The sequence below is a fragment of the Ovis aries genome, chromosome 19 (assembly GCF_016772045.2).
Source record: "Ovis aries strain OAR_USU_Benz2616 breed Rambouillet chromosome 19, ARS-UI_Ramb_v3.0, whole genome shotgun sequence".
Lineage (NCBI taxonomy): Eukaryota > Metazoa > Chordata > Mammalia > Artiodactyla > Bovidae > Ovis > Ovis aries.
The window spans coordinates 56,897,305-56,924,806 of record NC_056072.1 but is presented as its reverse complement, the minus strand read 5'-3'; the positions used below and the strand labels follow the sequence as shown (position 1 = coordinate 56,924,806).

The 27,502-nt window shown below is 41.1% G+C and overlaps 1 protein-coding gene across 3 annotated transcripts in view; it reads left to right on the top strand.

Moving 5' to 3' along the window:
* Positions 1 to 27,502, top strand: part of SYN2 (synapsin II) — a 216,305-nt gene that overhangs the window by 78,132 nt on the left and 110,671 nt on the right. The window lies entirely within an intron of this gene.

The following is a 27,502-nucleotide window of genomic DNA, read 5'->3' as shown; positions in this document are numbered from 1 at the left end:
AATAAAGTCAGCCACTGTTTCCACTGTTTCCCCATCTATTTGCCATGAAGTGATGGGACCGGATGCCACGATCTTCGTTTTCTGAATGTTGAGCTTTAGGCCAACTTTTTCGCTCTCCTCTTTCACTTTCATCAAGAGGCTTTTTAGCTCCTCTTCACTTTCTGCCATAAGGGTGGTGTCATCTGCATATCTGAGGTTATTGATATTTCTCCCGGCAATTTTGATTCCATCTTGTGTTTCTTCCAGTCCAGCGTTTCTCATGATGTACTCTGCATGGAAGTTAAATAAGCAGGGTGACAATATACAGCCTTGACGTACTCCTTTTCCTATTTGGAACCAGTCTGTTTTTCCATGTCCAGTTTTAACTGCTGCTTCCTGACCTGCATACAGATTTCTCAAGAGGCAGGTCAGGTGGTCTGGTATTCCCATCTCTTACAGAATTTTCCACAGTTTATTGTGATCCACACAGTCAAAGGCTTTGGCATAGCAGTAAAGTAGAGATAGATGTTATTCTGGAACTCTCTTGCTTTTTCCATGATCCAGCGGATGTTGGCAATTTGATCTCTGGTTCCTCTGCCTTTTCTAAAACCAGCTTGAACATCTGGAAGTTCACAGTTCGCGTATTGCTAAAGCCTGGCTTGGAGAATTTTGAGCATTACTTTACTAGCATGTGAGATGAGTGCAATTGTGCGGTAGTATGAGCATTCTTTTGCATTTCCTTTCTTTGGAATTGGAATGAAAACTGACCTTTTCCAGTCCTGTGGCCACTGCTGAGTTTTCCAAATTTCCTGGCATATTGAGTGCAGCACTTTCACAGCATCATCTTTCAGGATTTGAAAGAGCTCGATTGGAATTCCATCACCTCCACTAGCTTTGTTCGTAGTGATGCTTTCTAAGGCCCTCTTGACTTCACATTCCAAGATGTCTGGTTCTAGATTAGTGATCACGTCATCATGACTATCTGGGTCGTGAAGATCTTTTTTGTACAGTTCTTCCATGTATTCTTGCCACCTCTTCTTAATATCTTCTGCTTCTGCTAGGTCCATGCCATTTCTGTCCTTTATCGAGCCCATCTTTGCATGAAATGTTGCCTTGGTATCTCTGATTTTCTTGAGGAGATCTCTAGTCTTTCCCAATCTGTTGTTTTCCTCTATTTCTTTGCATTGATCACTGAAGAAGGCTTTCTTATCTCTTCTTGCTATTCTTTGGAACTCTGCATTTAGATGCCTATATCTTTCCTTTTCTCCTTTGCTTTTTGCTTCTCTTCTCTTCACAGCTATTTGTAAGGCCTCCCCAGACAGCCATTTTGCTTTTTTGCATTATAGGGGACTGGAATGCAAAAGTAGGAAGTCAAGAGCTACCTGGAGTAGCTGGCAAATTTGGCCTTGGAGTACAAAAACGAAGCAGGGCAAAGGCTAATAGAGTTTTGCCAAGAGAATGCACTGGTCATAACAAACACCCTCTTCCAACAATACAAGAGAAAACTCTGCACATGGACATCACCAGATGGTCAATACTGAAATCAGATTGATTATATTCTTTGCAGCGAAAGATGGGGAAGCTCTCTGCAGTCAGCAAAAACAAGACTGGGAGCTGACTGTGGCTCAGATCATGAACTCTTTATTGCCATTTTCAGACTTAAATTGATGAAAGTAGGGAAAACTACTAGACCATTCAGGTATGATCTAAATCAAATCCCTTGCGATTATACAGTGGAAGTGACAAATAGATTCAAGGGATTAGATCTGATAGACAGAGTGCCTGAAGAACTATGGACAGAGGTTTGTGACATTGTACAGGGGGCAGTGATCAAGACCATCCTCAAGAAAAAGAAATGCAAAAGGCCAAAATGGTTATCTGAGGAGGCTTTACAAATAGCTGAGAAAAGAAGAGAAGCTAAAGGCAAAAGAGAAAAGGAAAGATATACCAAACTGAATGCAGAGTTCCAAAGAATAGCGAGGAGAGATAAGAAAGCCTTCTAAAGTGATCAATGAAAGAAATACAGAACAATGGGAAAGACTGGAGATCTCTTCAATAAAATTAGAGATACCAAGGGAACATTTCATGCAAAGATGGGCACAATAAAGGACAGAAATGCTATGGACCTAACAGAAGCAGAAGGTATTAAGAAGAGGTGGCAAGAATACACAGAACTGTACAAAAAAGATCTTCATGACCAAGAGAACCACAATGGTGTGATCACTCACCTAGAGCCAAACATCCTGGAATGTGAAGTCATGTGGGCTTTAGGAAGCATCACTACAAACAAAGCTAGTGGAGGTGATGGAATTCCAGTTGAGCTATTTCAAATCCTAAAAGATGATGCTATGAAAGTGCTGCACTCAATATGTCAGCAAATCTGGAAAAGTCAGCAGTGGCCACAGGACTGGGAAAGGTCAGTTTTCGTTCCAATTCCAAAGAAAGACAATGCCAAAGAATGTTCAAACTACCACACAATTGTAGTCGTCTCACATGCTAGCAAAGTAATGCTCAAAATTCTCCAAGCCAGGCTTCAGCAGTATGTGAACTGTGAACTTCCAGATGTTCAAGCTGGTTTTAGAAAAGGCAGAGGAACCAGAGATCAAATTGCCAACATCTGCTGGATCATCAAAAAAGCAAGAGAGTTCCAGAAAAACATCTACTTCTTTATTGACTATGCCAAAGCATTTGACTGTGTGGATCACAACGATCTGTGGAAAATTCTTCAAGAGATGGGAATATCAGACCACCTTACCTGCCTCCTGAGAAATCTGTATGCAGGTTGACAAGCAACAGTTAGAACTGGACATGGAACAATAGACTGGTTCCTAATTGGGCAAGGAGTACATTGAGGCTGTATATTGTCACCCTGCTTATTTAACTTATATGCAGAGTACATCATGCAAAATGCTGGGCTGGATGAAGCACAAGTTGGAATCAAGATTGCTGTGAGAAATATCATTAATCTCAGATACACAGATGATACCACTTCTTTGCAGAAAGCAAAGAAGGAACTAAAGAGCCTCTTGATGAAAGTGAAAGAGGATAGTGATAAAGTTGGCTTAAAAGTCCACAGTCAGAAAACTAAGATCATGGCATCCAGACCCATCACTTCATGGGAAATAGATGGGGAAACAGTGGAAACAGTGTCAGACTTTATTTTTGGGGGCTCCAAAATCATTGCAGATGGTGATTGCAGCCATGAAATTAAAAGATGCTTACTCCTTGGAAGGAAAGTTATGACCAACCTAGATAGCATATTAAAAAGCAGAGATGTTACTTTGCCAGCAAAGGTCCATCTAGTCAAAGCTATGGTTTTTCCAGTAGTCATGTATAGATGTGAGAGTTGGAGTATAAAGAAAGCTGTGTGTCGAAGAATTGATGCTTTTGAACTGTGGTGCTGGAGAAGACTCTTGAGAGTCCCTTGGATTGCAAGGAGATCCAACCAGTCAATCCCAAAGGAAATTACTCCTGAATATTCATTGGAAAGGCTGATGCTGAAGCTGATACTCCAGTACTTTGGCCACCTGATGGAAAAATCTTACTCATTGGAAAAGACCCATTGAAGCTTCAGTGTCACCCAAGAATTTTTTGTAAAGTGAATATATTTCCTGGTAGTTACATGAAATCAATGCAGTTAGTTAGAATCACACACCTCTTTCCTACCTTCATGGATATGTAAAAGGACTCACTTAAAATGTACCAGCGCCATGATTTTTCCTTGCTCACAAGCTTCGAAATATAGCATCACTGGACCCAGTTTTTATTCCTAGGGAAAACTACAAAGCACATTCTTTTAGTAATGACTTCTGAGTCATTCAGCATATAATTTTTGAGTGACAGCTTTGGATTCAATGTTGAGAAAGGTGGAATTAGTCCCTAAATTATATCTTACCAAGGAGCAGTCTTTAGGAAAAGGACTCTCCTGTTTTGTTTAAATCTCATCTCAAAATCTACAAAGAAATGCTGGAAATTACTAAAGATGTGCTGCTCTTGATTTTGTACCATTCAATGCTGACTCTATAAGATCTCATTATTCATTGTTTACAAAGGCCCTTGGAGACAGAGAACTATTTCCCAGCCCACCCTCCCTGAGAAACATCAGGGACTGGAATCAGCAGCACTCTGGATGACATAAGAAGATAGTGCCAGAATCTGTTATATAACCAGCTAAAAACTCTGCCTTGAGGTTGCAGTTAGTCAAAGCTAAATCCTCTCCTGCGTATCTGTTTTCTGCCTTTTGCCCTTCTTTAAAAGGACTGAACTTCCTGCCGAGCAGTCTGCAGCATCTTCTCCAGAGGCAAGCTTCAGCCTTCCTGCAGTGTGTTGGGAAACAGGGATTCCCACCCAGCTCTTCCTATCTTGGCCCTATGTACCACATTTTAAGTTTTCGTGTTAGTTGCTCAGTTGTGTCTGACTCTTTGTGACCCCATGGACTATAGTCCGCCAGGCTCCTCTGTTCATGGAATTCTCCAGGCAAGAATATCGGTGTGGGTTGCCGTTTGCTTCTCCAGGGAATCTTCCTGAGCCAGGGATAAAACCCAGGTCTCTCTCATTGCAGGTGGATTCTTTACCCTCTGAGTCACTTGACTTAGTCTCAATTTCGAGTTCCTACTGATGATGGGCATTAGATAGTATTGTGGCTTCAGATATGAACATGGCATGGGTAGTACCTTCAAAGAACATAGTCTGGTTAAGGAGATGGAGCATACAGAGGAAGAGCTAAATAGTGAGGAAGAGCATTAAGACAAGTGAATTTTGTGCAGTGACAGGCAGCACCAAGTAATGGAGACAGCAGTGACTTTACAGTTGGAAGAACCAAGTTCAGAGGCTCAGTTTTATGTGCATGACCAAAGGAATCTTTTCTTGACTTAGTTTACTCATCTATAAAGTGGAGAGAATGATCTCTACTCTGTCTAAATCTCTAAGTGGTTGTAAATGTTGAGTGAGATATTATATGAGAAGCTTTGAGAAATGCCAATTAAAAAGCAAGGTGGAAAGTGATCTTATCTCATTTAATAGTAGAGAAAACTGGCATAGAGATGAAAAACCTTGCTGAAAGTCTCACATGCTTCTATGAAACAGCACTCCATTATTTAAGCACAAAATAGAATGACTTTCTTCATTTGTCTCCCTCACTCATAGACTTTGTCCACTGCAAGAACTCTAAGTAATCCATATGCTGTTGGCACCAAATAAAGTGTGTTTTGGTAGAGTGTGAGGAAGTATAGGGGTCCATATTTTATCCTAAAGATATTGGTCAGAGAGATATACTGTCACCTTCTTTGCTGGGCATGGCAAAGGTTTAAATCAATACTATCCAGTAGAAATATAATGCAGATGGCAAATGTGAGCCTTATATAAAATTTTAACTTTTATAGTAGCTACAGTAAATGGGGAAACAGAAACCCACAGAAGTGAAACAACTTGCCTAATCCACACAGCAAGCTAGTGACAGAATCTGGACTAGAACCCAGGCTTCCTTTCCAGGCCAGTGTTCATTCAATCAGTTTACTGTGGAGAGCCTCATTTCACAAGGGTAGAAGACAGTAACAATGAGTCTTTTATTATATTCTCCTTGATGAGACCTGACAGGGTCCACCTCTTCTTCTCCACTAATAAATCAGGTTCGCCCCCCTCTTGTTATTGTTTTTCTCTAGAACCCAGGCTGGGGCTTGCCTTAGCCTTTGTTCTGTTCCCAGTTTTTGCGGTGCCAAGAAGGATGGGGAGGGAGCGGATTCAGGCAGGTCACAGTGGCACAGATGTTTCCTGGTCTCTCTGAGGGAGCTGAATGCCATGGCCAGGTGTGTCTTTCAGGGCCTTCCAAGCCCTTGGAGGTGGTAGGTGTTTATAACCGCAATTTCCTGATTAGCTTCTATTTGTCACAGGCCTCTAGCCACTAACTGAGAGAGTACATTTAAGCCTCTACTCTGGGAGTCATCAGTCACTCAGAGCTCTCTGTAGTCTGGCCATAATCTACCTCTGTATTCTTATTTCCCAGCGTCCCCTTCATGCATCCTGTGTTTTCTCCCAGAATACTATGTTTTCTTCCTTCCCTCCTCATCTTCACCTATTAAAATATTACTCATTTTTCCATCAAGTTGAAACACCACTTCAAGAAACCTTCAGTATTATGCTCCCTCCTTCCATCGTGTTGCTTCTTAGCCCTGTCTCCCACCATTTCCTGCCTCATATTTTATATGCAGGAACTTTGCAACCTGTTATTTTCTACTTCCATTCCTTTGCTAATGCTGTCCATTTGCCTAGAATCCCTACCTCACTTTTGCCTCGCTGAGTCCCCTGATGCTGGGAAAGATTCAAGGGAGGAGGAGAAGGGGACAACAGAGGATGAGATGGTTGGTTGGTATCACCAACTCAATGGACATGAGTTTGAGCAGACTCCAGGAAATGGTGAAGGACAGGGAAGCCCGGCATGCTGCAGTTCATGAGGTCACAGTCAGACATGATTGAGTGACTGGAAAACAACCAAAGTCCCATTTAAATTTAGGATGGGCTATCAGGCATCACCTCTTCCAGGGGGACTTCTCCGACCCTCCACGCTGAGTTCGGCTACTCACACGATAGAATCTACCTATCTCTATCTTTGTACTTACATGCTATATTTTATCTATCTGTACCTGACTCCCACACTAGACAATGTTCCAAGGGAGATATCTGTGCTTTACATTTTCTATCTCTGGCAACTAGCAGCATCCCACTAACAACAGATGGTTAATAAATGTTTATGGAATAGGTGAACAAATAACCTTTAAACTATAATATGACCTTAAGGTTTAAAGGCTTAAACCTTTAAACTTTATAATGGTTTGAGTTATCCCAGGTAGCCTAGTGGTAAAGAACACAGGAGACAAGGGTTCAATCCCTGGATCAGGAAGATCCTCTGGAAAAGGGCATGGCAACCCACTCCAATATTCTTGCCTGGAGAATCCCATGGACAGAGGAGCCTGGCAGGCTATAGTTCATAGGGTGGCAGAGTCAGACACAGCTGAAGTGACTTAACATGCACTTTATTTTGGGGGGTAACTATTTGTCTACCACTAGATTATATGTTCTGTGAGGGCAAGGAAAGTGATGGAATCTTATTCATCTATTTGTCCATCACAGGGCCTTATTCACAATGAATATATCAGTTAGGTTTCTGTGGAGAAACAGATCCAATAGGAGATATATAGATGTGTATATTGATTTTAAGAATTGGCTCATGTGGTTGTAGGGGCTGGCAAGGCAGAATCTGTGGGGCAAGCTACAGGCTAGGAACTTGGGCAAGAGTTGATTTTGCAGACTTAAGTTTGAAATTTGTAGAGCAGGCCAGCAGGCTGGAAACTCAGGCAAGATTTTTCTGTTACTCTTGAGGCAGAATTCCTTCTCTGGGAAACCTGGGTTTTTGCTTTTAAGGCTTATAACTGATTGGGTGAGTTCCACACACATTATCAAGTATAATCTCCTTTGCTTAAAGTCAACTGATTGTGGATTTTAATCACATCTACCTAATACTTTCATAGCAACAGCTAAACTAAGTGTTTAACCAAACAGCAGGGCACAAGAGCCTAGCCAAGTTGACATATAAAAATTTCATCATCAGGTAAGTGACCAATAAATGTTTGCTGAATTGAAGTCTACTTTTCAACTTCTTATCTGAAGCTCAGAAAAACACAATGATCCTAATTCTGTTTCCAGCAGTAATTTGGACTCAAATCCCCAAATCTTCTACCACTAAACTCCCAACAGCTCTGAATAAAAAGTAACAACATTCTAATACATAGCTGAACTTGCAGGAAAGTAAGGGACTCTCCAGCGGCTGAAAATGAAGACAAACTGAGTAGTAAGTGTGTCAGATGATATTGTATCAGGCCTCTTGAGATATCTGTGTTGGTAACCTTGGAACTTGGTTTTAAATACACACAGAGGAAGAGAAAATGAAGACTTGAGTCTTCATAAGACGAGCATTAAAGCTGAAACCCACAAGTGAGATGGGACTTTCAGTAACACGGTAGTTAGAAAAAAAACCTCCCTAATATATAGTCACAAAAAAGTTGTCTTTCTCAGCCTAGTCTCTGAGAAGAAGAAAAGTCTCTCTCAGAATTCAAAATGATAGGTCTGTCTGAAGTTGGGTTCAGAGTTTATATTTCTACTACCTATGTGATATGGATCCTGAAAGTTGATTGATTAACGCAAAAAGTATACTTAGCCAGTTGATATATCCTGAGGTACCTAGCAGAATAAAACAAAAAACCCTCTTAAGGTGATAAAAGATCTAAAACTATAAGATGATTTTTAATACGTAAAATTAATATATTTAAACAATTAAAAACAAATTAAAAATTAAAAATATGAGTTTAGAAATGGATACCATGTATAATGGGGCTTCCCAGGTGACTCAGATGGTAAAGAATCTGCCTACAATGCAAGAGATCTGAGTTTGATCCCTGGGTTGAGAAGATACCCTGGATAAGGGAATGGCAACCCACTCCAGTATTCATGTTTGGAGAACACCATGGACAGAGGAGCCTGGTGGGCTATAGACCATGAGGTCACAAAGAGTCGGACATAACTAAGCAACTAATACACACACACCATGAATAATATAAGGTAGATATGACAAATAGAATTTAAACAGGAGATTAGACACTGCTAAAGAGAAAAACTGGTAAACTGGAAGATAAGGTAGAAATTACCCACAATGCCTCTCAAGGAGAAAAAGAAAAGAAAAATATGAAAGCAAAGTTAAGAGACATGGAGGATAGAATGAGAAGATGTAATACATGTTTAATAATAGTTCTAGAAAGAGAGAATAGAGAGAATGGAAAAGAGACAATACTCAGAGGTAATGGCTGAAATTTTTCCAAAACTGATGAAATACCTCAGTTAGGAAGCACATTGAGTTCCAAAGGATAAATAGAAATAAAGCCAATTCTAGACATATTGTGGTGAAACTGCATGGCAGCGAAGATTAAAAGTGGGTATTAAGAACATCCAAAGATAAAAGAGATATCCTACAGGAAACCACAATTGAGCCAAGAACAGTGGCAAAATAAACAAAAGAGTAATGCCCTCAAAAGCTGAGAGAAAAAAGAAATCCCACCCAATCTAGACTTTTCCATCTAGTTAGACCTTTGTTCAAGAGTGAGGGTAAAAGAGAGACAATTTTGAATAGATAAAGTCATCAAATTTACATCTCAGAGATAATTTCTAAAAGGACTAATAAAAATGGATATTCTTCATGAAGCAGGAAATTAAGGACTTTCCTACTGATCCAGTGGCTAGGTCTCCACACTTTTAATGCAGGGGTCTGGGTTCAATCCCTGGTCAGGGAACTAGATCCCACATGCCTTGCATCCATCAATGAAGATCAAAGATCCTAAGTGCCTCAACCAAAGACCTGGCACAGCCAAGTAAGTAAAGAACAAATAAATAAATATTTAAACAAAAGAAGAAGCAGGAAATTGAGGAAATTGAATACAGAAGGAAGTAGTGACATGAAAAAAACAATGGAGACTAGAGAAATAGGTAAAGTGAAAGAAAGTGAAAGTCACTCAGTCCTGTCTGACTCTTTACAGCCCCATAGAATACTGGAGTGGATAGCCTTTTCCTTCTCCAGGGGATCTTCCCAACCGAGGGATTGAACCCAGGTCTCCTGCATTGCAGGCAGATTCTTTACCAACTGAGCTATCAGGGAAGCCCAGAGAAATAGGTATACATGTGAGTAAATCTAAAACAAATGAAAATAGAAAAAATGACAGTACAGAATAGCAACAAAAATAATGATTAATTTAGAGAGCATGAAAATAAGGTCAAATTAAGATATCAGGCAATAATACGTGACAGGGAGTAAAGGGAGTAAAGAGAAAAGAACTGTGATCAGTCTTGAAATATACTAAAACTTGGGAGGACGGTGAAGCTACGGATTAAACTTGATAAATAAAACGTGCATATTTAGAAAAAAAAAGTTGGTGGTAACCACATCAAGGATAGAAATAAAATGTGTAATTGCCAGACAATTAAAGGAAAAAGACTTGCACAAAGGGCCCCATTTAAAAGAAAGATGAACTCTGCATAAGTTATAATAACATTCAGAATAACCTAAGTGTCTGTCATTGTGAAAAAAGATAAGTGAATTGTGATATAGTCAAACAATGAAAATGAATGAGCCAAGGTTTTATGTATTACCATGAAAACATGTCATAATTATAAAGTTAACTGGAAAAAGGCAACTTATAGGCAGATAAAGAATAGTGCAACTTATATAAGGTCCTCTAATAAATGTTGTCCCATCAGCTGCCTGAAAAGGAAAGCAAAACAAAAGAAACTTGAAAAATAGTAATTTTTCTGTTGACTCCTTGCTATGAACATTATAGTGTAGATTCTTGCATTGGGAGAGGAGGTGGGGTTTGATGACCTAGTTTTATGTTTCCTATACATAAATAATAGACAGACTTTTAAGTCTTTAAGTCATTCAAGTGAACATAGACACATATCAGAACTGTTGACATGAGGAGAGAAACTTCTTTTGGCCTCAGGATTTCCTCTTTATTTTGGAAAAAAATCCCCAAAGTATAATACAAAATCAAGAACCTGGGAAATAACATTTAAGTAGATATCTCTCTTCCAGAGTATGTGTCTTAAGGTTTCTGTTTCATCATTCCCCAGATTCCAAATTGTTAGCTTCACAGGTCTTCGGAGGGCCCTCTCCTGGTTATTGGCAAACCAGGAAGCAACGAACTGGCTCCATCCTACCTTTCAACCTTACCTCACAGCCCTTCTGCCATATGTATATCCTGATTATACCATCGCAGTGCCACCACTTAGCAGAGCTTTGCGAATTACACTTTCATGCTGCAATACTTTTAAGTTACTTTTCTTTTTGAAGTGTCCTTTCCACATCACATATTGAAATTCTACCAACTCCCAGACTGTCAAAGCCTAAAAATGCCTTTAGAAACTGTGTGCTTAAAGGAGGGGCAAGAGGAGGGAAGGGGATCAAGAGGTACTGGCTAGTAGGTATAAAATAAATAAGATATAAAACTATAATATTATAACTTTAAATAGAATATAATCTATAAAATATTGAATCACTGTGTTGTACATCCAAAACTAATATAACATTGTAAATCAACTATACTTCAATTAAAAAAAGAAAGAAACCATGTAGTTCAGTTCAGTTCAGTTCAGTCGCTCAGTCGCGTCTGACTCTTTGCAACCCCAAGAATCGCAGCATGCCAGGCTTCCCTGTCCATCACCAACTCCCGGAGTTCACCCAAACGCATGTGCGTCGAGTCGGTGATGCCATTCAGCCATCTCACCCTCTGTCATCCCCTTCTCCTCCTGCCCCCATCCCTCCCAGCATCAGGGTCTTTTCCAATGAGTCAACTCTTTACATGAGGTGGCCAAAGTATTGGAGTTTCAGCCTCAGCCCCAGTCCTTCCAATACCCAGGACTGTTCTCCTTTAGGACGGACTGGTTGGATCTCCTTGCAGTCCAAAGGACCCGCAAGAGTCTTCTCCAACACCACAGTTCAAAAGCATCAATTCTTTAGCGCTCAGCTTTCTTCACAGTCCAACTCTCACATCCATACATGACCACTGGAAAAACTATAGCCTTGACTAGACAGACCTTTGTTGGCAAAGTAATATCTCTGCTTTTGAATATGCTATCTAGGTTGGTCATAACTTTCCTTCCAAGGGGTAAGCGTCTTTTAATTTCATGGCTGCAGTCACCATCTGCAGTGATTTTGGAGCCCGAACAAATAAAGTCTGACAGTTTCCACTGTTTCCCCATCAATTACATATGAAGAAAATACATTTCAGATGAATTTCTAAGCTACACAAAATTTCTGTTATTCACCCTGTAATAAAAATTTATCACTTCTTTCTCTGTACTATAACACAAACAGAAAATCACATATGTGGAATGTCTGGACCTTTATTTGTCCTAAGTTAGCAATTGAAATTTAAGTATTATAATTCTAAAAGAGCACAAGAAATTTTAATTATGAGTTGTGATAAAGTACATGTAATGTAAAAATTACCATCTTAACCATTTTTAATGTACAGCTTAGTACTATTAAGCATATTCATGTTATGCAACCGACTTCCAGAACTCTTTCATCTTGCAAAACAAAATCTTTCTATCTATCAATCATCAAGTCCCAACTGAGCATAAGAAATTATAAAGAGATGTTTCATCCTGTAAGATGTGATAAAAGAAATAAAAGAGCTTTAACATATGTATGTCTTAACTAAAAAGCAAAACTGAAAGTTCAGTTTCAAGAGTTGTAGATTTTTCTCTTGAATGCCACTATGGGAAAAAAGAGGAGGATTAATACTTATAATGGTTGATTACTAGTGAGAAGGTTACCAACCTGTACCTAAAGATGTTGGTTGTCTCTACTATCCTGTATTCACTTTCCATTTTTTAGGCTATATTTTTATTATAAAAATTATACTTCCCAAGAAGCCATTTAGAAATAGTAATAGGAATTCTTACTCTTGCCTTTATTACAAATTTTTATTTTGAAACTAAAGTAGAAAAGCATGCATGAAAATCTAAATCCTCTTTATATAATTCTTTTTTTATGGTTTTTAAAATAACTCCATATTTTAGAAGTAGTGTGAAACAATGATTAAGATCTGCTCTGGAGTCAGTTTGCCTGATCTCAAATCCTGAATCCAACCATTAAGTAGTTATATGTCCTTGAGCAAGTTAATTATTCTCTGTGCCTTGGTTATCTTATCTGTAAGATTAGGAGATAATGCTAACCATCTTATATAACTGATATGAGGATTAATTGAATAAGGTGAGTAAAGTCACTAGTCAGTAATTAGTGCTGCAGTTCAGTTCAGTCACTCAGTCACGTCAGACTCTTTGCGACCCCATGAACTGTGCAGCACACTAGGCTTCCCTGTCCATCACCAACTCCCGGAGCTCGTTCGAACTCATATCCATCGAGTTGGTAATGCCATCTAACCATCTCATCATCTGTTGTCCCCTTCTCCTCCTGCCTTCAATCTTTCCTAGCATCAAGGTCTTTTCCAATGAGTCAGTTCTTCGCATCAGGTGGACAAAGTATTTGAGCTTGTTGCTGCTGCTGCTGCTGCTAAGTCGCCTCAGTCGTGTCCGCCTCTGCGCGACCCCATAGACGGCAGCACACCAGGCTCTGCCGTCCCTGGGATTCTCCAGGCAAGAACATTGGTATCAATTTTACTATAGTTGATATAATTCTGATACTTGGACTTTGGGATAAATAGTCTCCTGCACTTCTGTTAACACTGTTTTAACTCTTTGTGGCAGAGCTGGGTAAAGTCCGGGTCTGTAGTCTTTCATTTTCCTACCCTTCACCCACTGCTTTGCATACTGCTGGAGAAATAGTAGGTACCCACGCTGATAAATCATTGTTTAATGAATAAATGATGAAAATATTTTTAAAGGTTTATAGAATATATTTCATTACAAAAAATGGATGGTAGACTCTATTTCAAAGGAGTGTATGGAGACACTAAGGATACAATTATTGGCTTTTAAAACTATCCTTTGGGCTTGTTGAATGTGAGGCCCATGCATCCTCAGTGACTCATTAGAGGTGGTTGAGAGGATGGACAAATTCATTGCAGAGGAGAGAGCCTGAACAGTACCTCTGTATTAATACTTCGATACTAAGGCATGAGCTTCTGTCCAAATCTACCCTGAGCTAAACTTGGTATAACAAAAAGAGCTCTGTTGAGAAGAAATCAGAGTTCCCACAGGGTTCCCACTCATGACCTTGGCCCACCTTTTCCCTTAAGCCTCAGTTTCTTCACCTATAAAAATGAGAATGTAGCATCTAAGGTCTGTTTCTCCATTCAAAACACAGTTGGTTCCATGTTACTAAACTCTGGTGCACCTGGGAGCCTGTGGCATGTGTCTTCCAGAACAGTGACAGTTCTCCCAGCCTGCCAAAATTCAGTCGTCAGTGCCCATTCTGGTGAATAATATCTCCTCCTGAATTGGTGCCAGTTGGAAAATTGTAGAATGGAATGTGCCACCTGGGTTTGAATTTGGAAATCCAAAGTGTTGTTGCCTTGAGGTACAAGGATGTTTCTGCCTAGCCACAGTGGTGGGTAGGCTGATAATGCCAGTCGTGGCAGTTTGCACTTGGACTGAGAAAAGAGGGTCAAGTCTCCTTTGCTAGTGAGAGCAGAATGAAGAGAAAGCTGTGTTCTTATTTCCTTCAATCAGCTGTATGAACTGTGTACCAGTGATGTAGTATCACAAACAGAATGAATGCATCAGCAAAGTGATAAAAATTAAAAGTTTATTATGCTTCTGTGATGCTTGAAGTAAAAGTGAAAGTGTTAGTCGCTCAGTTGTGTCCGACTCTTTGCAACCCCATGGACTGTAGCTGACCAGGTTCCTCTGTCCATGGGATTTCCCAGGCAAGAATACTGGAGTGGTTGCCATTTCCTTCTTCAAGGGACCTTCCCAACCCAGGGATCGAACCTGCATTTCCTGTGTGTCCTACATGGGCAGGCAGATTCTTTACCGTCTGAGCCACCAGGGAAGCCCTCTATAATGCTTATCTGTTTATATTCTTTATTGTACTTGATCTCACAAGCACTTGGAATGGAAATCAAGTCCTTGAATTCTTTGATATCCTATAAATGACCATATTTCTGTCTATATTTATAAATGCCTGAGCAGCATTCAGTGAATTCATTTTGTTGAAATGCTCTTCATTTCAAAGGACTCACACAGGCACATTGTTTAACCCAGGGATTTAAAAAAAAAGGGGGAAGAAAAGGATGTAAAATGTGTGAATGGGTGCTGTGCTAATTACTTAACATATTCATTAATTCTTTCAACAAATATTATTGGGCACCTAACATGTACCAGGCATTGTAATAGAGCTGGACATACGATTGACACTGCAGTTATCACACCAGCAAGATCTCTGCTCTCAGAAAAGCTATATTTTGGTTGGAGAAATGAGTAATAAATAGTCAAGCTGATTTTAAAATAACATCTGTGATGAGGAACTAAAGAGCCTCTTGATGAAGGTGAAAGAGGAAAGTGAAAAAGCTGACTTAAAACTCAACATTCAAAAACTAAGATCATGGCATCCAGTCGCATCACTTCATGGCAAATAGGTAGGGGAAAAAATGTAAACAGTGACAGACTTTATTTTCTTGGGCTCCAAAATCACTGCAGATGGTAACTGCAGCCATGGAATTAAAAGATGCTTGCTCCTTGGAAGGAAAGCTATGACAAACCTAGACAGCATATTAAAAAGCAGAGACATCACTTTGTTGACAAAGGTCTGTCTAGTCAAAGCTGTGGTTTTTCCAGTAGTCATGTATAGATGTGAGAGTTGGACCATAAAGAAGTCTGAGCCCTAGAGAATTTGTTTTTGAACTGTGGTGTTGGAGAAGACTCTTGAGAATCACTTGGACTAGAAGGAGATCAAACCAGTCAATCCTAAAGGAAATCAGTCCTGAATATTCATTGGAAGGACTGATGCTGAAGCTGAAACTCCAATACTTTGGCCACCTGATGCAAAGAACTGACTCATTGGAAAAGACCCTGATGCTGGGAAAGATTGAAGACAGAAAGAGAAGAGGGTGGCAGAGGATGAGATGGTTGGATGGCATCACTGACTCAATGGACATGAGTTTGAGCAAACTCCAGGAGACAGTGAAGGACAGGGAAGCCTGGCGTGCTGCAGTCCATGGGGGTCTCAAAGAGTCGGATATGACCTAGCAACTGAAAAACAACTACAAAACAAGCTTTAGGATACATGGTATAATAATTCATAAAATTTTTACCAGAAAAGAAAATGGAAGCCTCTCCATCCCGTTTTCTTAAGTCAAGGATAACCTTGATAATAATTTGCACCAGAGCAGTGCACTTAAAAATCTAGATACATTCACTCTTTGTAATATATTAACTAATTGCATCCAGTTAGGTATTAAAAAGCACAATATATGATAAAGTAATATTTATTCCTGGACCCAAAGTAGAAAGTCTGTGATTGCTTCACAGATGAACACTCCCAAACATTTATGGTAGCGATAATACAAGTTCCACAAAAATTCTTATTTCCCAACTCCCTCCATGAAGCCAGAATTACTACTCTGACACCAAAGACACCACAAAAAATAGAAAACCACAACCCCAAATCCTCAATAAACATAGTTGCAACAATTGTTAACAGCTTTTTAGCAAATTGGATTTCATGATACATAAAAACTATCATGTGTCATGACCCGATGCAGTTCCTCCCAGAACTCAAGTTTCATGTAACATTTGAATATCAATCAGTGTGACTCACCACACAGCAAATGTAAAAAGAAAAGCACGGCCTTTGCAATTACCTCCTTCTCTTTCCACTTTTTCTCCTCCTCTTCCTTCCTCTTCCTCTTCCCATTCTTCTCTGTCTTCTTTGGCGGGAACTCCTAGGAGATTTCAAGTTTTACAATACAGTATTGCTTACTCTCATGCTGTTCATCACCTCTCCAAAACTCACTCACCTTGCATAATTGGAACTCTGAACTCTTTGATCGACATCTCTTCATTCCGCCCATACCCCCAGCCCTTGACAACCACCATTCTATCCTCTGCTTCTCAGTCTGACTATTTTAGATTCCACATGTGAGATCATGCAGTGTTCATCTTTCTGTGTCTGCCTTATTTCACTTAGCATAATGTCCTCCAGGTTCATCCACGTTGCTGCAAATGGCAGTATTTCCCTCTTTTAAAAAAATGGCTGGAACATCATATGTGTATATCACATTTTCTTTATCCGTTTGTTCGTTAGTGGTCATTTAGTTTGCTTCCATATACTGGATACTCTGAGAAAAGGGTGATCTTTAAATGGACCAACACGCAGAAGCGGTAGTTTGGCAGGAGGTGGTTGGGAAACAGTGTGAGTGGCAGATTGACCTACTGGTAGCATTCGGTGTGTGAATGACGGTGGGACAGGGCACCTGCATATGTTTGTGCAGGGTGTTGACTGACAAGGGCATCTGACTAAGGAGATAGGAGGGGTGAAACGCAACCCCACATTCCATCTGCCAAGCTGCGTACCCTGAAGCAGGAGTGTCCAACTGGAGGAAGGAATGCCTTTTTCTAATTCACTCAGACTCTTGGGGCCATCTTGCAGGAGGGAAACACCGAGAGATTAGTTTGGCATAGAAGAATGGGGCCAGATCACGGAGGACCTGTCTGTGTATCTAGAAATGGATGGCTCTGATGGTAGTGGTGATCGTGGGTATAATTTTTGACCTGACACTGGAGTTAAACCTGGGTATTTGTCAACGCTAGGATCCCTGTTTTACTGGTATAAAAACAATCACATCTTTCAAAATTATATTTGCTTGAAGTTTTCTCCAGAGCATACATTAATACCGACTTACTTTAATATCACATCAGCCTGATTTAATTTTATAAGCTAGTCAGGACTGTCCTATGACTCCAAAGCATTCTGTTCTGTAGCTCCACTGTAATTATAGACAAATGCGTCTAATCTTCCCATCACGTGTTGTCCTGAGTTACAGGATTCTATTCCTCCCTCCCCCCGACCCCCGCAACCAGTGTTTGATAATCTTGTTATCTTGTGATACTGCATCATTTAATTATCCCCCAAAATAGAGATCTTCAGAAAATCTGCTCAGAGAAAGTGATTTTCTGTTCCGAACTGGTCACAGCTGGTGTGTTTACTCAGGAATTAGTCATTTTCAGAACTTGGCATTTTTTCCTGAAAGGATCTCATCTGCCATCTAAGTTGGTTAAAGTCTTCCTGCACACCTCTGGAGGGAATTTTATAAACTCCAGAGAAGAATTCAGTAGGTGTCCTCAGAGATCTACAAGCCCAGGACTCTTGTCAGACTGGGCATGGTTACTCTCTCTCTACTGTTAACCTCCAAATGTCTAGCTGTATTCATTTCAATAACTCCATAAACATCTCCTGAGCATCTACGGTGTGTCCAAGAGTCAGACAGGCATTGAGGCCACAAAAATGAATGGAGCACAGTTCCCATGGATGTCCAGTGGATTTCCCTGGCAGTCCAGTGGTTAAGATTCCATGTTTCCACTCCAGGGGGCACGAGTTTGATCCCTGGTCAGAGCCCTAAGATCCTGCATGCTGTGCTGCACAGCCAATATAAATAAATCTTGGGCTTCCCAGGTGGCACTAGTGGTAAAGAACCCACCTGCCCAGTGCAGGAGATCTAAGAGTTGTGGGTTCAATCCCTGGGTTGGGAAGATCCCCTGGAGGAGGGCATGGCAACCCATGCCAGTATTCTTGCCTGAAGAATCCCATGGACAGAGGGGCCTGGCGGCCCACAGTCCATAGGGTTGCGAAGAGTTGGGTATGACTGAAGCTGCTTAGCATGCACCATTCCCATGTAAAGGAATATATAGTTTCTAAACTTGATCATCCCAAGTGCTGAAATTTAATTTTATTAGCTCTGCCTCCTACTAACTGCTGCTTTGAAGCAAGTCACTTCATTTACCTGATCTTCATTTTCCTACAAAACCAATAACATTGAAATGAGTTCCTGTAAGGCATAAAACATTGGGAGATTACTTTGGTTGTCTGGGATAAATGATGCGTATAATATGTCATCTCTCAAGATCTCCTTCCCTCCTTTAGACCCTTCTCTCCCCTTTGGACCTTTACATTTATAGACTGAAGAAGACTCATTCTATCGGCCCTTCCTAAAACCAGAGACTTTTCATTTTGTTTTCTTTTTCTCTGGGCCATTTCTACTTCCCTCTTGTCATTTGTGTTTAGACAAGTGGACCTGATATGCCGTATCTCGAATATGAAAGTACTGTGACTTGTACAAGATGAAGTCAGTGTAAAAGAAACCCTTTATGCTGAGTTTCCAATAAACTTTCTAATGATGATCAACATTTTTTTACCTTTCAACCTCTGTCTTTCTGTGTTTTTCTCTTACATCTCATAGGACCAGTGTCTTAAGGAAACAGTTTTCTGTTATTTCTTTTTTTGAATTGTAGTTGAACACTCATGATCCCCTGATAAAATCAGTTTCCACTGAATATGTTTTCTTACACTTAGTCACATTAAAACTCCTCTGCCACTTTACTGCCCACGTCCACATCTTCTTTCACTTCATCCCTAATCGACTTGGCATTTTAATCCCTGAAAGAGCTGAATGCCATCTGCAAACTTGGCATTGCCTTCTTTCCCAGATCATTTATGTGATTGTTAACGAAGCCACCATGCAGCTTGCTTTCCATCTAGGAAGTTGCAGAGATTTTGATTTAACTACTTAATCACTGAGTTAATAATAATACCAAGGACCAGCCACAGAACATTGCCTTTATCCAGAAAACTATTCACTTTTTCCTATTTGTTTCTTATTCCTAAACCAATTATCCATAACGGACATTTTTCCATGTACTAAAAGAGTTTTATGACTTATGAATTAGATTACAAATCCAAATTGGATTTAAGGACCCCTTTCCCTGGGTCGGGAAGATCCCCTGGAGAAGGAAATGGCAACCCACTCCAGTATTCTTGCCTGGAGAATCCCATGGACAGAGGAGCCTTGTGGGCTACAGTCCACGGGGTCGCAAAGAGTCGGAAAGACTGAGCGACTTCACTTTCACTTTTACTTTACCAACTAAGTGACTTCCCTGGTGGCTTAGATGGTAAAGCGTCTGCCTACAATGTGGGTAGACCCAGGTTCAATCCCTTGGTCCAGAAGATCTCCTGGAGAAGGAAATGGCAACCCACTCCAGTATTCTTGCCTGCAAAATCCCATGGACGGAGGAACTTGGTAGGGTACAGTCCATGGGGTCGCAAAGAGTCGGACATGACTGAGCGACTTCACTTTCTTTTCTTTCTTTACCACCTATTTTACTTCTCATTTATGTCTTTGTTCCAGAACATCTGTATGAGGTGTCTGTCCTGTACCACCTTCTGTCACATAATTAAATCCTACTTCTTAGCGTCAGCATCGTTTGCCAGCTGGCTTCTAAGTTCCTAGGCCTAATCAATCAGATGCTTCATTGAGTTGCCTGATGAGTGTTGTGTAGTAGCTGTTGGTTTGCCATGTACCAGGAAGACAGCAGATCTTGACATCTCATTACTGCAGCTGCTTCCCAAATGATCTGGAGCCCTGGTTGGCTCCCTCCCATCTCTTCTGCATCCCAAACACTGTGGCCTCTCAGATTGTAGGCATATCTGATCATGTCACCTCTGCTTAAAAGCTTTGGCAGTATCTTGGGAGACAGTCGTGAAAACTTGAATATAGACTCGGAAAAGACACTTAATATTCAAGTTTTCACAACTGTCTCCCAAGACCTGCCAAAGATTGTAAGCAGAGAGGTGACACAATCAGATGTGCGTAAGATCTGAGAATCCACGTTGTCTCAGAGACCCCGGTTCAATTCCTGGGTCGGGAAGATCCACTGGAGAAAGGATAGGCTACCCACTCAAGTATTCTTGGGCTTCTCTGGTGGCTCAGACCATAAAGAATCTGCCTGCAATGAAGGAGACCAGAGTTCCTGGATTGGAAAGATCCCCTGGAGAAGGAAATGGCAATACACTTCTGTATTCTTGCCTAGAGAATCCCCATGGACAGAGGTGGGCTACAGTCCATGGGGTCACAAAGAGACAGATACAGCTGAGCGATGAAGCACAGAGATGCTTTACATTATTGTTAATTATTAAATAGTGATTGTTATTTAAAAAGTTGTTACCCTAGGATAGGCAAATCTCCTTAAAAAAGGAAAAGTAAATTAGGTGTGACCGGAGACTGTGGGGTTGGGAAGGGGTGAGGGATGGACAGTTACTGCTTAATGGCAGCAGAGTTTCTATTTTGGATGATGAAAACATTTTGGAAATAGTGATTTTGGTTGCACAACACTGAATACCCTCAATGCCACTAATTGTACACTTGAAAATGGTTAAGATGGCAAATTTTGTTATATATATATTTTGCCACAGGGAAAAAAAGAAGTTTTTAAGCCATTACCAGTTAGAGATATTACTTAAAACTTTGCAAGAAAAATAACGTGATATTTGGGATTTGTCTTAAAACACTTAAACAGAGAGTTCCCTGGTGGTCCAGTGGTCAAGACTCCAAACTTCCACTGCAGAGAGTGTGGGTTCAGTCCCTGGTCTGGGAACTAAGATCCCACCTGCTACACTGCACAGACGAAATATTAAGAACAAACAAAGGACACTCAAACAGTAGTCCCAACAACAACAGTGAAGGTGATAAATGAAAAAAATTGGCCAAATGTTAGTTACTGAGGATAGAATTTTCCATAATAAAATTTTTTTAAAAAGATCTCTTGGAGGCTAGCTCTTACATCCTAGCTTCTTAGCCTGAAGTCTAAAGTCCTTTAATGGCCTTCCCTTTTTCAAGGAGCCTCAACTCTGGCTGCTCAGCCTGCCTGCCCTGCCCCCAAGGCAGCTAGGCACTGCAGAGCTCTGTGCGCAGCCAACCACTGTGCTCTCTCCTTCTTGTGTGGCAAATTCCTGCTCATTCTTTAAGGCTCAGCTGCATCCTGCAGCCTTCCCAGGCTCCTCCAGGCAAAGAGAACTCCCTCCTTCGGGTTCCCACAGCGCCTTGTCTGCACCCCGTGACCACTTGCTTGTACCACGTATTATCATCTTTTATTCATGCTTCTGTTCTCCGCTAACCTGCAAGCTTCATGAAAATAAAGAAAACTTACTGTTCACTGTACATCTTCCTGGGCTATGTGAAGCTTTCATTGCTGCTGTTTTAGTTGTGTGCATTAAATATTTTTAAAGGAAAAGATTGAAAGGTGGGGATGTGAATATTCGTTATAAATCTTAAAAGTTGAAAGGGTCCTTAGCGATCACCCATAGGAATATTGGTCTCTTTCTAGACTGTGCTTTCTCTACTTGGCAACTACTGATGCATTTTTACATTTCCAGTACCTACCACTGGGTGTTCAGTACATTGTTGCTGAATTTACTCACAGATCACATCCTTTCTTTCTACAGATGGCAGAAAGCCAGCTCTCTAGCTTGAGGTATGTGGACACACACTTTTTAGAAGAATTGGTGAATTTTCAGACATGATTTGTCAGGGCAGGAAATAAGCACTGGCTGTCACTGGGCCAGTGGAGTTGGCTCAGTGGGTGGCTGCGCTGGGAGCCAGGCATGTCTGCAGTACACTTGCTGCCAGGGGGTGGCGGCAGGCACTCACAGACTCTCCAAGACGGGCAGGCCTGATTCACCCTTTGAGTGTAGGGTGGGAGATGGCCTCCTCTACTATTCCTAGTTTATTTTCTAGCTTCTTGATGCCTTGAGATGCTTGGCCCAAAGAATAGGGCCCAAGTTAGAGACAGTAGGAGCCAGAAACTAAGCGTCTTGTTGGAGGTAAATGTCTGGGTCAGTGCTAGGCACTACTAGGTACACCGTTTGTTTTAGTCGCTCAGTCATGTCCTGCTCTTTTGCGACCCCATGGACTATAGCGCACCAGGCTCCTCTGTCCAGGGATTCTCCAGGCAAGAATACTGGAGTGGGTTGCCATTTCCTTCTCCAGGGGATCTTCTTGACCCAGAGATTGAACCCGTGTCCCCTGCAATGACAGGCAGATTCTTTACCACTGAGCCACCCGGGAAGCCCCTAGGTACTTCCTTAGTGCTCTCATCTTCTAGCTTGAAGTTTTGATCCCTGTAAGAACTTTAGGCGCCCTGGGGGGATTTACACTCCAGACTGTTTTTAGGTCCTTTAGTTCCAGTGTAGATGGGAACTGAGAACAGATCTTCATGTGAGGAAGAAGAGGGAAGAAAGAACATGACACCCTGGGACGTGCACATGCGAGAAGAAAGGAGAAGACAGCTGGACCTGTAGAGACACAGTCCACTCAGTCTTGAGGTGGCCTGTTCTGGCTTTCTACATCTCTTCCGCCAACACCATCACTCCTAACATCTCAGGTGCAGAAACAAGCCCTGATTGTGAATAAGGAAGAGTTGGAAGGAGTTGGAAATCTATAGATAGGACGATTCTATTTGCACAGGTCTTAACTCAGAGCACATAATACGACAAAAGAACATAATCAATATTTAAAATCCAAGATGATGAAAAGTCCAGGTTTGTATTCATATTCCTTGCTTTGAAGTATTGCTCTATTCTAATGGTCTGAGGCTGGAGTTGGGGAGTGGTGACACAGGTTATTAGATAACTGAGTTTGAAAGGTAATATCAGATGATGAGGCCATGAGCCAAATATCAAGAGTAGATGAGAAATGAGACAAAAGTTCAGAAGAGAAAGAATCCTGTTGGCTGTGGTGAGACAGCAATAATACCTGGTGTGTGAATGTTTGTTGCATTTTGCCAATAGTCAGTCCTTAAAGAAATTCAACCCTGAATATTCACTGGAAGTACTGATGCTGAAGCTGAAGCTCCGATACTTCGGCCAACTGATGTGAAGAGCTGACTCACTGGAAAAGACCCTGATGTTAGGAAAGATTGAGGGCAGGAGGAAAAGGGGGCGACAAAGGATGAGATGGTTGGATGGCATCACGGACTCAATAGACATGAGTTGGGGCAAACTCTGGGAGATAGTGAAGGACAGGGAAGGCTGGCTTGCTGCAGTCCATGAGGTCTCAAAGAGTCGGACATGACAGAGTGACTGAACAACAACAACTTTATATTGCCATAATATTTCAGAGTTTCCAAAACACTTCCATGTCATTTATTTTCATCTGGCTTCATTAAATCTTCACAACAGCCGGGTATTATTAAATGAGGTAAAATACATAGAATATTTGGGGCTTCTTAGAATAGTGGTTAGTACGTAGTGAATGTTTACTATTATTATGAAAATCATTATTAGCCCTATTTTATACTTGACAAATCTGAGGCTCAAAGAGGCTGTTACTTGCCCAAAGTCACACAGCTGAGAAGTGGTAGAACTAGGCCTGAACTCAGCTCCTGTTTCTAGACGTTTCTCCATTTTCCCATGCGCAAAGAGGGAGTATTTAAGCTGGGCTTGCCAAAGTTGGGCCAAGTTTTGAGGTGGCCTTAGCGGAATTATCTCTAATGAGGTCTCCACAGCCTCGTGAGCCCTAGTTGGCCAGTGAATGGGAATTCCTGAGAGTGTTCTGTGCCTTGAGTAAGAAGAGTTAAATCTACTCATTTTAGCAGTGAGGGGAGATGGTTCATTGCCTCGTCCCTCAAGGAAGCTGCAAGCCATTAAACTCACATAGATCCTCAGCTGGTAGGCTTGTTAAGAAAATGTGACAATAGGGGGAAATTGACAACCCAGGCACCATAGATATTTTTAGTCTGTGCTTCAAGGATGTACATCTTGGTTTCTGTTTAGATTGAGCATGAGGGAGTGAACTAGATTGATTTGGCAAGACTGGCAGTCCGAAAGTCCTTACTGAGACCCTTCTCTGTGCCCAACTTAAGCAAGGGACTGAGGGGAGTAATTAAGGGAGGCGAAGTGACTTTCCCAGATGCTCAGACACTGTGGAGCATGGTGTTGTCCTTTTCTTCGGTGGGAGGCAGTGTGCTGATAGCAGGAACCATTCTGTCTCTTCCACACCAGCGCTTCTGCAGCACATTACCCTCCTAATGCACAATGGCTGCAGCTACCCATAACGCATCATGCACTTCAAATTTGCTAAGAGAGTAGATCTGAAGTGTTCTCAGTGCACGCTCACAGACACATACACACACACACACGGTGATAATGTGAGCTGATGGGTGTGGCAGTTAACCCGATTGTGGTTATCCCATTTCACAAAGCAGACATATATCAAGTCATCACGGTGGACACTGAAAATATTACAATTTTATTTGTCAGTTATTCCTTAGTAAAGCTGGAAAAAATAATCTTATGAGTATAGTTTTAATTGTCAGCCATTGTAGCTCTGTAATAGCAAAAACAGTCCAAACACTGGAAATGGAATTTCATGCAACTATTAGAAAGAAAGAAATCTTATCAATTTTATGTGCTGAAAGCATATCACTAAGATATGTTGTTGTTTTTTTAATTGAAGTAGAACTGACTTGCAATATTAGTTTCATGCATACAACATATTAATTCAGTATTTTTTTCAATTATATTCTATATAAAGTTATTATAAGGTAGTAAATGATAAGATATCCCACATTCATGAATTGGAAAAATTAATGTTTTAAAATATATATGCTACCCTAAGGGCTGATATATTTTTAAGTTCAATAAAAAAATTATGGGGCAAGAAAGAAGAATGTATATAGCATGATGCCATGTGTATGTTCGAAGCATACATGAAAGCAAATGTATGCATATATTTTCCCCACACTGGAAGGATATACTTGCAACGGGTAATGAGGGGTATGTGTGATAAGAGGAACGGGAGGGGAAAAAATGTGTTTTTCGTCTTATACTTTTAAGTTCTTTTGAAAATAGAGTTTTTGGTTTAGCCATCTGACATACTTTTTTTTTTTTTTTCCTCATTTAAGCCACTTGCCAGAAGTCACAGAACCAAGGATTCCTACCCAAACTGTGATTCTAGGCCCTGTGATCCAGAAGCCCTCTGGATCCTAGCACACTGCTTCCTAACAGTGCTCTCTTAGGATCAGGAAGTAATTTTCTCACTTGTTTGTAAATTACAAAAAAATTTTCCATGAAGACACCTGGGAGAATGTGCTCATCCTCAAGAAGGCTCTGTTGCCTGCCACCTTGCCTGCCACCAATGCCTGCTCCGTCGCCTGCTGCCTTGGCTCCTGTTCTGTAGGATGTGGCATAGCCAAGAGGGGTCAGTGACCTGGAGCCAGGAAACACAAACCCAGGTTTCCAACAGGGCAGATTACCTTCAGGAAAAGACATTAAGATAATTGGAGAGGTGGGGGTGGGGAGAAGGCATGAAAACAGGGTCATTAGCCAACTTGGTCAATGGGCAGGTGCAGGAAGTGGCAGATAAACACAGCCAGAATCTATAATTATACTTCAGTATCAGTGTTCAAAACCCACAAAATAAATGAGTGAATTAAAAAACTTGGCAGTGTCTAAGTACCTAGATATAAACTACTAGTGTTAGCCTTAACTCCTGTGAACTTCTCTGTGATTTTGAGCATATTATTTAGCTGCTCTGGCTTTCTTTCCCCATTAGTCAAGTGGACAGCACAGTCTATCCTGGCCACTTCACAGAGTTGTAAGGAACAAATAAGGCAAGAGATGTGCTTTGAAAATGCAAGACGTCATACCAAATGAGAGGTTATTGTCTATGCCTCTGGGACATACCTCACAGAAGGAGAACTCTTTTCTCATTAAACTTTTTTTTAAAAATTGGATCTCAGATCTTGTGACAGATTTTTTCAAGTTGTTTCCATTAAAAAGTACTGATTTTTAAAAACTAGTAACTTAAAACTGCCACACACAAAACAAATGGTCCACAAAACGTTTATTCTCCTTTCCTGCTGAAGGGTTTACGATGCAGTGTTATCTTTTAACCAGTCTTTTACTATTAAAATGAAATGACCAACTGAGACGAGCAGTTCTGAGATCATTCTTTCACCACTGGTTAAGACTGGGGTGGCAGGTATTTAGAGATAGGAAGCTGGGAGGAAGCATCAGGAAAGCATTGGTGGTAGCAAGGTAGACACAGCTCACCAACACAAGTGAGGAACCTCATGGCATCATTTTTTATTCCAGTTCCTTCTGTTTAGAGTTGTGGACAAAGACCTATGGAGTCCACAAGATCCCCAGAGCAGTGATAGAGCAGTGCGTAGACTATTACTTAAGCCCACAGCTAAGATGGAACCATGAAAGGGACTGGATGTGCTACATGACCTTTGCCTGAGGGGCTTGCTGAGCTATGAATGTTGGACGGGACTCTGGAAGCAAGCTGATGAAGCACAGTGAGGAACTGGGGCAGAGGTAGGGAGACGAGCTTCAGAGATCCAGTTCTAGGATGGCTGCGTGCCTCTGAGGAGCAATTTGAGGGTAGCCAGGGACTTGGACAGGACAAATGACAACTTCCTGGAACAGACTGTTCCAGGACCAGAGAGGAAAGGAAGTAGCCTGGCCCCATCCTGGGCAGTTCACAGGAACTAGGGCGGGAAGTATTTGAAATGGAACTAGCGCTCACAACTTCAAGTGCTTTCTCAGTGGAAGAAGGAAAATGGGACAAGAAACTTGTGACACAGCATACACGCCAAGTCAGCTTTCGTGATGGTGGGATTGAAGACGGCGAGAATGAACGAGCAGAGGGAGTGCCGCGCAAGGCTCTGGGCTCAGACTAGCGCGTGGTTATTGCTCCTGTCACTCACTTGCTGTTTGACCTTGAATTTGCCGGTTTTTCCTCTGAGTCTTGGTTTCCTCATCTCAAAAATGAATGCCCTCCTTCCCATCTCATAAGTAGTTATGAGAGTTAAATGAGATGTTCTTGAAAGCAACTAACATATAATTCCTAGAATATGAGTCCTAGTAAATGTTAGTTTATCCCTTTGTTTTGGAGAAGGACTTTAGAAAACCTCCAGTGAGACATGCTGATTTGAAATTTCAAGCACTGGGAAAGCAAGGCCAACC